Below are 17,505 nucleotides of genomic sequence, written 5' to 3' on the forward strand. Positions count from 1 at the left end.
ATAATACAATATACAACAGTAAAAATCAATACAAACCTAATAAGTATACAATATAAAACAGTGGACATCCAAAACCAAAAACTTGCTACCAAAATAAAAATGTTAAAGCTTATCCTAAGTCTGAGCTCACTTATGCTTTTTTATAGGGAATAGAGAGGGAGAGAAAGAAAAGCCAGAAATAATTGGGGAAGGGAAGGGAATGCATATGTATCATATATGTGTGTGTGCATGTATTAAAAAAGAAAAACTGGGGATTTTGCTACACTTACTGTTACTAAACCACAAGATCACCCTTCTTTCCTGTAATGGGAGCTTCCTATGATATTATGTGGCTAAAGCATGTACTTCAACTACAGGGTCCTGAAGTGGGAGGGTAACAGTAAACCTCTATTTCAACACTATGTGACCATTAGTGTGGAAGGATCCTACTTCACTCTTTGTGAAACCATTCAGCACTGGGATGCCTCCAAGGCCAGGCAGTGATCTTTGGAGACCAACGCTCCCTTAGTCCTTTCTTTATTTTCCCCTTTATGACACACCAGGCTCATTGCTGGGCTGCTCACTTTATTGTCTCTGTGGCAATTACTTGCAATGAGCTTTTTTTAAAATCATTTGTGCTGTGAAACCGGCGTGCAATACTGGATTTGTTTTCTAAAACCACACAAGGGGCTGAATAATTTCTCTAGAGATAATTATTATTGCTATTAAGGCTCATGGCAGTTGTGCTACCATTAGAGCGTTTTCATTGTGAGTTCCTCCAAGAGAGTTTATAACCCAGTCTATTGAATTCACCTGAAATGAAACCAAGTTCTGAGATCTGAAGCAAGTTTTAAACAATATTTTCTGGTTTAACATGTTTCATGAGATCCTCTAACTAAACCAGCTCTGTGGTCCATTATTAAAGCTTTACAGTAGCATTGAGGGCTTGGTCAAGTTGTTATGCCTACAAATAGGGGGCAGACAGAAGTGACAATTTTTGCCCAGTCTGGCCCCTGAACGCACTCTACAGCCATGACTGAACACAAGTGCATGGCTGCAAAATGCTTTAAAAGGGCCCGATCCCAAGAAAATATGAACCCTCATTGCATGAGAATGCTTCAAAACATAATGACTTCAGTAAGGGGCTGTTGCTAGGGGAAAGTGGTTGTAGGCTGGCAGCCAGCAGCTGGATTCCCCAACCCTGCCTCCTTCTGAACCCAACAGTGAACTTGTGTTTGGTTTGGGGGATCCTTGTAACTCAGAACACTTCCTGCAAACTGTTATGAATTACAGCAGGGAGCTACTCTTCCGTCTGCACCCAGAGATAAACTGAATGATTTCTTTAAGTCCAATGTGGAGCTGGTTATAAACCCAGGATTTCTTTCCCTTTTTTCCTGGTCTGTAGCAGGATCACACATGATGTTCTCTGTTTTGGAGGTACAGTGTCACAGCTCTAAGCATGGACAACTCAGTGCTGTTTATGGACATAGGTAGCCTATTCAAGACTTGCACTGCTCCAAAGCTGTTACTGCAGGAAGCAGAACAAGTAAATGAAAAATGAGGGTGGAGCCTATTCTTTCAGGTGAGATGGCAGCAGAGGTGTCTAAATGGGGCATTGCTTTGAGGCTGTAGAAACCTGGTGTTTTTTTTTACTATTTATCACTGCAAAGTACTTTGAGTGTGGGAAGGCCTAAGCCAGAGCTACAGGCCCATACTGGGCCCAATACTGAAAAAAATCTGTAGCTGCGGTAATGATGTTGTAGTGTTGCTGTAAACAGGATGGTCCAGGCAATCTACAGGGAACAAATTTTGTTTGGAAATATCTTTTATTGGACCACAGTTATAGTTAGGAGGGATGTTAGACAAGGTTTCATCCACAACATGCACTCTCTCATGTCTAACAAAGTAGACTGTTGCCCACAGAAGCTTATGCTTTTTTAAACCAGGTAGTCTTTAAGGTGTCACTCAGCCCTGCCGTCTTCTTGACTTCCGATTAATATGGCTTACAAGCTCTCTCAAGTTTGGGAAAGAAACAGATATAGCCGAGGCGAAATGCCAGTTAGAATAATTCTTCTGTTAAATGCTTTATGTAAAGGGATCACCAGAAAGAGAAATGGGCAGTAAATCTGTGGAGCAAAGAAAAGTTATGAGAAGTAGTTACACAGCAAGTAAAGAACAGCTGAAACAGATAAGCCTAATTTTGTAAAGGAATATGACCATTCAAAAGGGAAGCGGGTCATTATCACCTGTACAGCAGAAGAAGGTTGACAGAAACAGGTAAGTTATAATGAGCTATGAAATCATTGTCTGTGTTAAGTCCATGGCTTTGTGTACAGTAAAGTTATACATTTTTGTTCTTAGGCACATCTTATGAAGCTGATGAGTAGGTTCCCCTTGAGGAAAAGTGCTATGCGGTCAGAGATGGAGTGGTCATTGTATGGAAAATGTTCTGCTACTAGGATTGGATGTTTCTGTCCTTTATCGTTCTTCATTCTGGAGCACATAGGTTGTTTAATTTCCATGGAGGCTCCAAAAGTTTCTATGAAGGCTGTGGTGCAATGAATGAGATACAAGACACGTGTAGAGGCTTGAATAGAGTCCATGGATTCTGATGGTTTTGTAATTTGGTGTGTTGGTTGTGGTGACAGTAGAGATGACTTGGCGCGTCTTGCAGTTGTTGTTTAGGCAGTGTCTTGTTCCATGTGATGTTTGTTTATCAGTGGAGAGTTTCCTTTTGTCCAAGATTTTAGTGAGGTTGGGTGGGGAAAGGAAGGGTGGGGAGAAGCTGGAGTATTTCTTTCTAGGTATGATCTATAAATGTGGTGGTAGGACATGTGAAGAGAGCCATATGCTCCGTGATATGTACTGTAAGGTCTTTATCTGAGAGTAGATGAACCTTGAATCTGAAGATGAATACAATTTCACGTGTGTGAAAACAGCACCATGACAATTGCACTGGATGACTGTTGTTTGTTGTACTGTGTTAAGGAATCATTCCACTGTGGCTAGGTTGGCATTGTCCATCCAGGCTGGTGGTTCTGGGCTGAGAGCTATGTCTGTGCAATAAGAGGTGCTGCTTAAAACACAATATGTTGAATGCAGTTTGTGAAATGTCGTTCCTTCTACTGGAGTGAGATTCTCATTAGGATAGGTCCATCTGTGTCACTGCAATGTCAAGCATTTGATAGATTTGCATGTGAACGATGCATAAAATCTTGGAAAATAGAAGCAAAATATAATAATAGAATCACAGACAAGTCGGGCTAGAAGGGATCTTGAGGGCACTTCTAAACCAACCCTCTAGAATCTCACATCCATAACTTTTTAAATCTGAGGTCGTCAAAGTACTTTGAACAACAGAGTAAAACTCTGTTGTTATTTTACAGAAGGTGACATTGTGGCAGAGGGAGGGAAGTGCATATTATGGGCTAATGTCTGTGTAAAGCTTTTGCAGTATGTGCTCTGCAGCCAACTAATATACATCATGGGCTAGACATTTTACCTCACTGCACTAGGTATTCCTTATCCTTCCATATTGCAACCCAAACACTGCCTCCCATGGTGCAGACGGAAGCTCCTGGCCTAACTTGTGGTGCTTAACAGGAAGTGCCATGAGTTAGACCAATCATCCTGACCCAGCAGACATTAGCTGTTGGTTCAGGAGGGTGGGAGATTGAGCTCCAATTTGGAGCCAATCCAGGGAGAGAGGCTGTATCTCTGCAGCCACTTCCTATAGCTCTGTGCCCCCTGTCCCTAGCTCCCATGCTAACTCAGGATGGGAGGGGGAGAAAGCAGGGTGGGGGAGGTCCATTCTGAGCTTTCCTCAGCCATGCTGGACTGGGGGGCAGGTGGATTGGAGCCTCCCACCTCAGGGGCCAGGCTGCTGCAGCAGCCCAGTGCTGGAGCAGACAGAAATTAATGAAAGTGCTCCGCTTTGAAGTATCTTCATTTGAACTCTCATACAATGAGGGTTAATTTGTTGTGTGATTGGAGCACTCTGCGGCTGTGCTCTTCTGTTAGGGCATGGCTTTAGAGCGCTTTCAAGGCACTGATTGTGCAACAAACCTGTCTGGGCCCCCAGATTGTAAACTTTGCCTTTAGTAATGATTCTTGACTTAACCCTTTGCATTGATTGCAGAAAGAATTCTCACGATTGAGATTTGCCAGGACCTTGGTCCCAATGGGACATACAGGCAATCAGACAACTTTTGACTGGGGACAACATGCCTGGAAAGTAGGATTATTTTTAAAAGAAATTGCAATTTGTCCCATTATTATCTGTGTTTAAGTCACTTCCTAAGATCTTAAATGAAACTGAAGCTCTTTGGTGCTTGATGCTGTATGTACACTTGGCTGGAGACAGTGCCCAGTTCAAAATGCATATAGTCTAAATGCAGATTACTTTCAAAATGAAGAAAAATATTGAATAAACTTGCCAGATTTATTGACTCTTCACCCAGTATTTTAACTGCAAGACCATGCTTCCTCCCAAAAGACTCAATTTATTCTCTGATCCTATATGGACTTCTGCTTTTATTTCTTGTAACCTATTGATTTTCACTAAGCGTATGGTGCTTAGAATTACTGGAACAGCACAATGCAGTTACTAAAGAGAATGAAATATTTGTGAGCACCAGCAGACAGACAGATAGCATGCAGGGATCCAGACAAGTTAGGAGATATGGGACAAAATGAGATGTGCCTTGTAAATATAAGCTGCCATCAGATGTTCAGTGCAAAATAACTCTGAACTCAGTCAGGATGAAGATGGCCAAAAGCAATTTTGTCAGGTTACTATATTAAGAAGCAGTGCTATGCAGTTTTTCAGTCAAGGGGCAAGGAGGCAATAGCCTCCCTTTATAGGGATCTCGTGTAACTGTGCATTGCACTCAGTAGCTGGGTGCTTTATTGCCAGGAAGACTGCAGCAGCTTGAAAGGAGTTCAGAAGAGCAACACACATGTTTAGAGAGCTAGGAAGAAAAGGAAAGAACTAAATTAAGCACAGGCCTGAATAAGGGGGCTGTAAACTGGCTGCCCCATTAGGAGCTCTATTTGTGTCTGCAATACTGGCCAGAGCTCCTGCTGACCTCAGCTACTCGCCCACTGCTTAGTCAAATGACCTTTGCTGTAGCTGCTGATGACAGGAAGAGAAGCTAAAAATCCATTGCGGAAGAAAAGCAAGAGGTTCCCTCACCTCTGGCATGCTCTTCTCCCAGCACCATAACTGACAGGAGCTGTTTGCATGATTGCAAATGTGAGAGATGGAAACTCTCTTTGAATCTCCCCACAACCCTTCTGCTTCCCCATGTACTCACTGACTTCCACGTCAGTTTAGAGAGGTGTGAGCTTTTGTAGGCGACAACCTACTTTGTCAAATGCTAATATCTGACATGATAGCTTCTGAGGAAGTAGGCTGTCATCTGTGAAAGCCTGTGACTGTCTGAACTGATTAATCTTTAAGGGTGCATCTAGACGAGCGTGCACGTGTGGTACGTGGTACTGCAAAACACACGTGCTGCACATGCAGGCATTTGCCGTACTCCTAATCTGCAGCGTGGCAGGGGTTTTTTTTGAGACTGGGAGATCCTGGTGTCAAAAAAACCCGCACCTGAAAAAAGTAGGGCGGCATGCGTGGTGGCAGTGTGTGCTGCCTGAAACCGGAGCCTGGCCAGCTGGCGCCATGCTCTGGATGCTGACCAGTCTCTGCATGCTGGATTGCCACCCCTGGAGCCCCGGGAGGCCCCCAGAACCCCAGGTAAGGCTGGTGCTGGGCCCAGCTTCCCCTGCCCCCTGGGACAACCTGCCACGTGCCAGAGCATGTGTGAGGGTGTGTTCCCTGGGGACAAGTAGCAGCAGCACGACTATGTGCCGCTGCTGTTTGGCCCCCTGGGGAAAAGCATGTGCACACTCATCTGGATGTGCCCAAAGGTACCACCCTGCCCTGCCTTCTGCCTGACTTCAGACTAACATAGCTAACTATCTCTCTGCCTTTCGCTTGGAAGTACAGTCGCTCAGACTAGCATGCCTAGTGCTTTCAGTGGTTTTATGGCACAAATGGTTTATTTTGCTTCCAGAGTCCTAACCTTCAGTCAAACAGTCTTTCCAAGGGATGTCCATGGAAACTCAGTTACAGTGAAAATACAGTTCCAAATAAAGAAACTTGTTTCACAGCCCTGAAAGTGCCCCCCCCCAACTGTCCCTGCTTCATATAGAGGCTTCATTGGCTCCTAAAGCATTTGTCCACCATTAGAAGTCAAAGAACTCATCTGTAAATATTTCAGCAGTGCCAAGGGCAACAGCCACTAAAAATATACCATGAAGGACAAAGGGGAGAGCTGGAACATCAAAAGTGCCTTCAGTTTAATGAATTTCTCTCTCAATTGACTGCATTGTTTTGAGCACTGACCACCATACAGTGAGGCAAACAGAACGAACAACAAAAGTCTAAGTGCTGTCTGTGTGCTTACATTACCCCAGGGCACTAAAAAAGCACACAGATAAACAATACATTATTCTTCCTGAAGGGTGGGTAGAGCAGGAACGGACTCCAATCTAGCTATGGACCCTTTGAAGCAGGAATTAATATTCAAAGGGAGAGCTGTTATAAATAAACCCAAGCCACATCAAAGCAGCCGAGGTTATGTAAGGATCCAAATCCAGTCCGGCCTTCTGGTATCCGCAGGATCAGGACCAAGCGGCCTGTTTCGAAATGTGATGGGTGAGTCGTTGAGAGCATTAGCCACAGAACAGAAATTACTTATAATGGTAATGCTTCATCCAACCATAGTGCAGCGTAAGGAAGCACACAAAATAGCCCTGAATCAGCAAGGCACTTAAGACCATTCATAGATGTAAGCATGTACCTCCTCCCCCTTCAGGAAAATACTTCAGTATATGTTTGTATCTTGCTGAAGTTAGTGGGACCGAAACAAGTGCTTAATGTTAAGGAGGTACTTATACACGGTCCCATGTTAGGATTGAAACAAGAAATTCCCAGATTTTGAGATCAAAAAGGACCATGGTTATAATTCAGCCTGACCTCCTGCCTACCATTGGCTATACAGTTTCAGCCAGTGGTTCCTGCGTCGCAGTCACAGCTTCTGGTGGACCACATCTCTCAGAAAGACAGCCCCACGCTGACTTAAGACTTCCACTGATGGAGAATCCATCACATCTCTAGCATCACCAACATTTTAGCAACAAGGAAAGAAAATCTAGAGAGCAGCTATCAAGCACAATGCTGGCCGTGTCAGTTTGCCATAAAAAGCTTACAGCAATGCTCGTCTTGGTTAGTGACACTCCTTGGAAATGTACGTGACTTCTATAAAGCTTAGCATTTATTATATCACCCTAGTTATAAAAATACACAGACCCTACCTACCTTGTAGAGAAAGCAGATTATAGGCATATGACCCCACAAAGGCTTTTTTTTTTAGGAACCAGCATGCGCATTATAATGAATATTTGAGCCTCAAGATTTGCTCATCAGTCCTCAACCTTGGTTCCCTCTCTGTTCAAGTAGTAAGTTCCCCATGGCCGGGATCTTGCTGCTTCATTCATTTCAAAATCATCTAGCACATTGGGGCCACATAAATATGTCCATAGCCAAAATCCAGAAGAGTCGGCTTGCACTACATGCTCAGTTTGCAGCGAGTTACACAAAGTGCCAGGCGGGTCTGTTCTTCTAGTGTGTACACAGTTACCTCCACCAGCACAAAGGGGAAGTTAAAGGTACAGGTGACTGGGGCCTATTGTCCATAATTTAATAACACATGATTTTCAACCTCTGTTCATTTCTGTGCTTCACTGTGCCAAGCCCCCTGACTGTGCTCAAGAAAAATAGTTCATCAGAGGCCACAATTTCACCTACTCTGCAGGCTGTATGCCAGAAAATAACACTGAACTCCTTTAGGAGAAAATAAAAAGCCCAGGGGTGAGATTATCTATTGGGCTATCAATCCTCTTAGGTGCAACAAAGCATTGCATTTTCCCTCATCCAAGATAAATGGAGATAAATCCTGGCCTTACAGAAGTCAGTGGGGGCTTTGCCAAGATTTTAGCCGAGGAATTTGGCTCTGCACTTCTAAGAAACCCTAGGGCTAAGACAGACATTACACATAAACTGGCTTAAGTGATCAGAAACTGGTTTAAACCTGTAACAGAACATAAGTTCAGTGCACATAAACGAGTTTCAAAATGGCTGGAACTGGTTTAAGATAAACCTGGTTAAATGTAGTATCAGACTTCACTGATTTCAGTCACGCTGGTTTATGCAAGGTCTGTCCCAGACCCGTTCCTGGTTTAAGTTAAACTAGAGTCCCCCAGCAGCCCAGATGCTTTGCAGCCCTAGGCTGGGCTGTCTGCTCCAGAGTACAGGGCTGGCCTGGCCCCTCTGTTCCCTAGCCAGGGCTCTGGTGGAGACTGCAAGCACAGCAGAGTCTGCCTGGCTTCCCCCTGCCCCAGCCCTCTTCACTGCTCAAGCATGGGTTCCCTGCTCCCTCCCTCTCCTCCAAAATGAAGGCACTAAAATGAATGTCTTAGGTAGCAATTGTGCTCTGACTTGCTGAAATAGAATGGCTGTATTATATTCTTCTCCTCTTTCCCTTTTGTGATCCCATTTATTTTCCATTTTTCCATTGGATTTGTCCTCCCATACCCTCCCAGCTCCTTTTTCAATGTCTCACCTCAATAGCAGTGGGACAAACTACTTAAGGTTTATGGGAAACTTTTAAGAATAGGTTAGACTAACATTTCTCAGGGATGGTCTGGGTATATCTGCTCCTGCTTCACCTCAGAGGTATGGACTAGAAGGTCTCTTGAAGTCCTTTCAGCCCTCCCTTTATATGGTTTTATGTCTGAGTGCATTTGAAATTAGGCAGAAAGGGCCAGATCCTATTCCACATATTAGATGATTAAGTGCATTAAACACTTAAGTGTGAACTATTCCCCCTTGCCTGGCTCTCTGAAACACCACTATCACAACAAGTGCAAGTCCTCCTCCTCGTTGTTTTTGTGACTTAACCTTAAGGAAGTAACGGCAGTTTTTGGCCGTGTGTAGACAAATTGAAGGGCATGTGTGCACAACACTTTAAAGCAGCTTAAATGCTTTTGCACAGCTTTAATGGTGTTGATGTTTGCATGCCTTGGTGGCGCATTGTGCAGTAATTCCAGGTGCTGTAGCAAATTTGGCAGTGTAATGTGCCTTAAATGACTTGGGGTGTGGAGTGAAGAAGCAGGCTCCGTGCATCATAGGGGCTCTGCAGGAAGCCTGAGAAGGCAGCCCGGCAGCAGCCTGGGAAGGCACGCTCCACCCAAGGAAAAAAAAAAAAAGCGGTGAGCCTGATCTTTTTTTTTTCCCTTGGAGCCTGCTTGCCTGAGCTGTGCAGGGGCCCGGTACTTCCCTCTGCAGCTGCAGTGCCCACAGGGACCGCCCCAGCCTGGTGCCTGTGGGTGGGTGCTGCCTGGGAGGGGCCGCTGCTGCCACAGAGGGAAGCACCAGCCCCACCCCCCACAGCCCAGGGACGACTCCACCTGCCAGCAGCTCACCCTCCCCTCCCCACCACCTGAGAGGCAGGTAATTACACACAGGTGTGTGCATGACATGGGGCTTTACTCGGCCCTAAAGTGAAGCAGTGTTTTTAAAAACCCACCACTTCAATTTAGAGCCCCCATTTCGTCTATGCATACCCTTTATGTCTAAAGCCAGACAGCAGAGTCCCATGTCTTGAGTCAAGATGACAGGGATGCTATGCAACCTCTGCACAAAGTAACTGCACCATGTTACTGCAAATTTCTTGTTCACTTAAAAAAAAATGAACAAAGCAATAAAGGAGAGAGGGTTAGAAGAGGTTTAACTGAAGGGGCAAAGTTTGGCTGAATGCAAAAGTCCATTGGTACTTTGCATTCAGCCAAGGTCTGGAAAACTGGAAGAACACATATATAGGACTAGAAAAGGATTATTAAGAATAGTGATACTATGATGATGCATCTACATGAGTAAATGGCAGGAGAGGGCATACTGTGTCTATGAGTGCTGCAGCCCTGAGTTGTACTCTCTCAGGTTTCTATGCTACAGTATTTATCTCCCGCAGGACTGCAGATTGAGGAGGTGCCAGGGTTTTCATAGAAAATTAGGGTTGGAAGGGACCTCAGGAGGTCATCTAGTCCAACCCCCTGCTCAAAGCAGGACCAGCCCTAACTAGATCATCCCAGCCAAGGCTTTGTCTAGCCAGATCTTAAAAACCTCCAAGGATGGAGATCCCACCACTCCTCTGGGTAACCTGTTTCAGTGTTTTACTACTCTCCTAGTTTGTTTTTGGGACCTGGCTTGTAGGTAAAATATATATGTATTAGAATAATGGGCCAGGGCAGTGTCAAGGGTTAATTGGTTTACACATGCCCACAGTTTCCCAGGCTACATGTATATCTGTTGGCCTTGTTGCTTGTCTGGGTTAGACACCCTGTCTGCCTTGAAGGCTGTGAGAACTGTGTGACAACTAGGCTTTTAAAAACCAATTAACCCCTACCCACGCACCCACCCACACACATCCACACACAGATCATGCTAAAATCAGCATTGCTTGTTATAGGATTTCCAGTGCTACTTTCAAGAGTAGCTGGGGCTCTGTCCTACAACTGGGCAGGCATGGAAAGGGTCTGAGTAAGAGGAGCATTGTAGAATGGTTTGATCATCCTGTTTAATCCATACTCATGTTCATCTAAAGTGGGGTTTGTGATTGAGTTGTAGACACCAGCCCTTCCATTTTGGAGTAGCTCAGTGACTACAATTATTCAGTCCAGGTTATCATTCCAACCTGCTGACACAGCCTAAAGGCCAAACACAGGGGACTGGTTTTTAAACGAATTGATATGCTGCACTTGCTGTCTGAGAGGAGACTGAGGTCTGCACTCTAATGTGATAGCTCTGCTGTATACACTGCACCAACTTATTTAGCAATCGGAGTGGCTCATGCTATAGCGAGCACCTGGGCTTGTTGCTAGTACATAGATTTCATAGAGTTTTTGGGTCAGAAGGGACCTCAGTAGATCATTGAGTCTGACCCCCTGCCCTGGGCGGTCTACCACTATGAACCCATGCTAGTTGCCCTTCAGCATTATTTTTCCTATGGGACTCCCACAAATGTGATCTTTAATAATTTTTTCAAAGGTTTTCCCAAGGATAGAGGTGAGGCTAACCAGCCTATAGTTACCCAGATCATCTTTTCTCCCTTTCTTGAAAATAAGGGCCACATTGGCCCTCTTCCAGTCCTCTAGGAGTCATCCTGAGCACCATGAGTGCTCAAACAACCTCGCCAGTGGTTCTGCAATGACGCTGGCCAATTCCTTCAGCACCCTTGGATGAAGATTGTCCAGGCCTGCTGACTTAAACACGTCCAGCCTCTCCAAATGCCCCTTCACTATGTCAGTGCTAACTATTGCTATTTGCTATTGAATCAGAGAGTGTCACTTCTTTAACCCCTGCATGGGCCATTTAAATGTATTCATTTTAGCATAGGAAAATAAGATAAACCTTTGCACATCACCTCTCCCCTGTCTGTAGATGCCACCAGAAGTCAACCTTGCCTCTATTTATTTCGGTTCAAGAATGAAGATTATTAGTAAATGTCAAAGGGTAGCTAATGAGGTACATGGAACGCTTTAGAGCAGGAGCGGCCAGCCTTTCCATCTGGGGATGTCGAGACCCCTTCTGTCTTCCTAGTTTTTGTTCCTTTGTAGTGCTCCTTGCAGGCTCCTTTTGTTCCTTTTCAGTTCCTTTGCAGGCTCAGGTACTAGGTGCAATGGATAGGCAGAGAATCCATGTGTATTTCATATTAATCTACAGATTTGTCCTTAAACATAGCTGCCTTTGAAGACTGCAGCGTAGACCGTCAGTGGCTACAGGCTGGGCACCCCTAATTAAATTCATGCAAACGTTGTATGTGTTTTTACTTACACTGTCCTCAATTGTACATAGTATCCCATTGCTTTCCCTCATCCTGTGTGCATAAGAAACTTGATCACTGAAAGAGGCCCATTCAGTTGATGCTATTTATCAGGAAGATATGGACTGCAAAAGGGGTTTAAAATGTCAGCTTTAATCTGGTGGTTATTCTGTCATGGTAAAGTAATGATGGGGTGAGAAAGGGAAGGGGAGAAAGCAAGGAAGGAAACCATTAAAAATAATAGAATAAATCAGTATTTCTTTATGTACAGAAAAATGGGCCACAGCTTGACAATGTGCTGCTTATTAAATATGGTTTTACTTTCAAACTGTTATTTGGTTCAAATGCTTAAGAGGCTCTAATAAATTGGCCAGCTATGAATTGAACTTTTCTGGCAGACAACGCCAAACAGTTCACAAAGAATTGTTGTGATCAGACCAAGTGAAATGCATTCCCCTTTTCAGCACATGCCGTTTTTCTCTCTTGTGTTTGTTCTATTTGTTTGTCTTTCCTCTGCCCCTAAAAGATGAGAAATGATGAGATGATGGGCATAAACACTGAGATGCTTTGCTCTATGGGCTCCAACTTATGAATATTTTGACTCATTTCTGCAACAATGACTTTTTCAAAACGGATTCTTGGCTTAGTACAGTCTTCTCTCTAAAAGCCAGGTCGGGGTCATAATAATAATAACTTAACTCTTGTGCATCATTTTTTTTAAATCTCTGGGTAAAGGCACTTCATGAAAGGAGGGTAATATGTATTGTTAAATCTATTCTACAGATGAGGCTGAGGTATTGCAAGTCACTTTGGTTCATGCAGCAAGTCCATGGCAGAACCAGAACCAGAACCAGAACCAGAGCCCTTGTTGCATCATTCCCAGATCTGTGCGCTCAGCTCCATGATCTGAGGGGTCCTCAGAAAGTTCAGCCTAAGAAACTGCTGCAAGGGGAATCAGGCTGGTTTTTTTTGTTTGTGCTGCCTGGAGCAAGACGGTTAGGATTCCATCCTCCTAGTTGCATCTAATCATATCATGACTTTTAAAGGTTACCTGCACTTGACTTGCAGCAAATTATTAGGTATATTTTCCATAACTGACAAGGTAAATGCTCTACAGTGGCTTATATGCAAACTAAGTTGGGTACAGACATCCTAAGGCAAGATGGAAGGTCATGAAGGTCTTCGTTGCTTCCATAAGTGAAGGAAATGGTATTGTAAGAGGCTCTGTGTATTTCTTATGAATGGAGAACCACTACTGTGGCATCCCTTGTCTGGGAGCAGGGTTAAGTTGTTGGTTGTTCAAGGCTTGGGGACAGATCAACTTTTCTTTTCTGGGAAGGCAGAACTCTTACTATCCCAATGCACTTGAGCTTAGAGATCTCTGGGGCACAGAGCTCAGGGACCCTCAGTTCTAGGATGACTCCCACACTTCGGGATGATAGAGCTGGGGGCTGTTAGTTTTGCATGGTGTATTTTGAACAGTGTCTGCCCTTTAAGGGCCTGATTCATGGCCTTGTTGGTATTAAGTTCCTATTGAAGTGGGTGACCTGTGCAATCTTTCAAGTATGGGGAAGAGGACTCCTGGCAAGCAAAATCAGTACAGTTGGTCCAAATACAGAAGACGTAGGAATGTTTTGGGGATAAAGCAGGGAAGGACACATGAAAGGGGTATTCTTATGTCCTGGGTATTTCCTTATCCCATATCTCATTGGTCATTAGGAGTTAGCGTGCTCAGTGCTTCTGAAAATGAAACCTATGCTCAATTAATATCACAGTTAATTACTTACAATCAAGTTACTTTGATACAGGCATGAAACCCTAGATGAGCCACTGATTTGAATTCTATCCCCAGTTACCTTATACAACTGTACAAACTGCTTCACCAGCAAGGATTACAACAGATGAGCCCATGGGCCACCAAATGCAGAATCTTGCTCATTAATCAGTCACTCATTGGTGAGAAGAATCCTGGATCCCAGTGACATGTACGCTTAATCTCTGCTTTAAACCATATATTTTTCTCTTGAAGAGAAAAAGAGAGGACATAAAGACATCCCGTTTCATATCAATAGAGGACAGAGGACAACCAGACTGTCCTCTATGATGGCCACCTGACCTGTTCTAAACCACTCATCTTTTTACACACTTCTATCATGGCCCCTCATCTCCTTTCTGAGGTAAACATTTCTTATCTTCTCAATTTTTCTTTATATTAGTGTTTGTCCTTGATTGTTCTTGTTACCTTATATCAAAGCGGGGGTTGTATATGGATATGGACTTCTGAAGAGAGAGGGACAGAGATAGGGTATATGTAAAAACAATTGCCTGAGGCCTAGTTTTACCCTCAGGATTGTTATTGATGAGGGTGGAATTCATGGACTATTTTCCCTTCATAGGTGCCAATGTGCTGGCCTTGTCAGCTTGCTTGGTCACTTTGGCTAGGAACACACATTCAAAAAGCCTGAGCCTGAATTGATTCAATCTTTGCAGGTTAGTCTAACCTGGCTAGACTAAATCTGTTTTGTAACCAGACAGATGTCCCAGAAATTCAGGCACATGTGGCTTTGGCTGGAAGCTGAGGAGTGGGGACGGGACACTAGAGCAGCCCTCCCTTCCCTTCCAAGGTGCTGAGCTGAGGTGGGGCATGACCAGGCCCCAGCAAGACATTTTGATCAGGGAGGGGTCCCTCTCCCCACCCCACCCCCCAAACAGCCCAGCAGGGAATATTTATCATCCCTAACTCAGTGTTTATCACCCCGTTAAGAAACACAGGGACATTAGCAGCTACCTGTTGATTTTGCCTTTGTCCCGTGTGCCACAGCTTGGAGGTAGCCAGCATGCAGTCTGCAAGCTAATGCTGAGATGTCTGTGAGGAATGGGGAAATGCCTGCTTAGCAGATATTGGAGGGGGGACAGGGAAGCAGAAGCCAGACAGATGCTTGCAGAGACTGCGGCAGCTACAGCCAGGGAGCAGAGGGGAGGGGCCAGCCATGCTGTAGAGCCCAGCCCAGAGAGCATGGTGGGATGCCGGGGGAATCTGATTTAATTTAAACCAGCAGGGGGTCTGGGACACATTGTATAAACCACTTTGAGCCAAATCAGTTAAGTCTGATACTACATTCAACTGGTTTCAGCCATTCTCAAAACTGATTTCTGTGTACTGAACATCTGTTCTGTTACAGGTTTAAACCAGTTTCTGATCAGTTTATGTGTAATGTCTATCCCTAGCCTTTGGCTATGTGCTGAAACTTAGGATACTTCCTGTAAGCTGCATGTCTGGAGCAGTCCTAGGAAAAAAGTAGGGTTTAAGAAAGTCTCTGGCAAAGAACAAGGGGAAAAAAAAGAACTTGCAGTCCTTTTCATTTCTCAGGTGTGAAGACAAAAGACTTTCTTTTATCAGTGACTCAGGTGGTCCAAAACAATTCTGTATTTGCCAGCAATAATGGTGCCATGTTTGCCTTTTTGCAGTCCTTGGGAATGCAGCTTTGTTGCCACCATAAGGGCTCAAAAAATATCAGATCAGATCTTCGGGCTTCTTTGGGGAGACGGCAAGCTCCTCTGTGGGAGGTAAGAACAAAGTGAGATCATAGGAGAGCCTAGCTCAAAGTTGCTGAATGTTACCCCTCTCTCTAGTTTGCAGAATGCTAGCACTTTAGACAGGGAAACAAATCAATGACATAAAGCAGTCACTTGTCCTTCTGTTAGGTGGGTGGCGATGAAAGAAGCAAACAAGATACAAACTCTTCTTCCTCTTTCATTTAGGCAAACTTTGATCTTGTGTCTATCTTCTGAGAAAATGCCCTGGTGAACACTAAGGGTCCTTGTTTTTCCAACCTTTTTCTTGAATCCCCTTATTAATGCACACCATGTGACCTGTGCTGAAAAGGATGTAATGTCAACTGGTATCTCACATTTCTGGCTCCTGGATTTTGTACTGCTTATGGCAGCAGATGATTTGTCCTGCTCTCATTTTAATCCATTTATGCCTATTACAGATAAAAGCAATTTATCCCAAACACAATTTTCTCTCTTGTTTTCATAGGCTGTTTATTTTGTGCATTGCTTGAGTTTTGCCCATTGCTGATTTCACAGATAGTTAGATTCCCTGGCTTGGCGAGTCTTTTGCACAAAAACATGGGAGAGAAAAGCATTTTAAAGTAATTGGGAAAATGACTGTTAAACCAAAAAACTTTACAGAAGTACTCAGGGTAAAGTAGAAATTACTTTAAAATCATTTCTTTGAATGTCACTGATTTTAAATTGAGAGGGTGGCTTTAAAAACCTTCTGCTGATGGAAAATTTTCTAGTCAGCCTCCTCCCTGAAGAGGTATTGAGATTCAGAACCCAGGTTAATCCTCTGAGCACCAAATAAAGCCTCAGCTGATTCAGACTGATCTGAATCCTTGTATATTTAAGGGCAATGCTATGCCTTCACTGCAGCCAATGTGGCTCACTTCTAAAATGATTCAGCACTGGTGGTAGCCATTTGGGTTCAAAACTGACCCCTTCCACACCGCTGCAAAGACATCTGCCATTTGAGCTAAAGGATGCTCTCTTCTGCTGAACCAGTTACAAAGGGCTGTGGTGGGTTTACACTGCTGCGGTGCTTCTGGGGAGAGAGATGCAGTCAGATGTGCCCCGTTTACTGCATGTAGATGGGAGCCCTTAGGCTTGAATGCAGCTGTGAAACCGCACAAGGGCATCCCGTGTGGTCAGTCTGGAATATGCTAGAGATGGAGCAGGCTCAGTGCTGTCTTGTGGGTTTGCCATGTGTGAGCAGGACTGGATAGGACAAGCTCAAGTGTCCCCCTTAAGGGTGCTATGAAAGTGGTGCAGACAATGCCTTAACACTTTGATGACTTGTGAGAGATTGCCTTTCTATCTGTATATGGTCCCAGCTGGCTGTGCATAATAACTTGAGCTTCACAGGACCCTACCTGGGAAGCTCACTCCTTAAAGACTTTCTTTGAATACCATGATGAAGATCCCCTTTCCCCAGTGTGTTACATCTTCCAGGTAAACTCATGTCCCTACTCAATTACTCTTGTAGGCAGAGCTCAAGTATCAGAGATCTCCTTGAAAAAAGCAAGTCCACTTTGCATGTGGGGTCACGACTAGCTTTGCTCCATGTAGGTTATTTTCTCATTTGTGTACTAGTGGCTGCCTTGACACCATGCATTAGCCTGGAGAAAAAGGGAGATAGTATTGAAGGGAACCACAGCACATTTTATTTAGAGCTAGCAAAATGCCTGTAATGAATGACAGGGAGGGTGGGGAGGCCAGGGATGGATACCAGTGTCTGGCCCTGTGCCCTCCCCACACTGCTCTGGGTCCAGCCCTGCTCCCTGCCTCCTGTCACCACTCCGGGTCTTGCCCCACTTCCCCACCCCCCTTCTCTGCTCCCTAGCGCTCTGCACATGAGGAGGTGTGGTGTAAGGGTGCATTGGGGTCGGATAGTGTGCAGCTGCGGGGTGTGGCATGGGGAGTGGTCATGGTGCAGGGATCGCTCAAGGATAACATGGCATGGGGAGTGGCCCTGGGGTGTGATGCAGGGTGTGCAGGAGGGGTGTGGCACACAACTGGG

The sequence above is a fragment of the Gavialis gangeticus genome, unplaced genomic scaffold (assembly GCF_001723915.1).
Source record: "Gavialis gangeticus isolate Ggan-Ray unplaced genomic scaffold, GavGan_comp1, whole genome shotgun sequence".
Lineage (NCBI taxonomy): Eukaryota > Metazoa > Chordata > Crocodylia > Gavialidae > Gavialis > Gavialis gangeticus.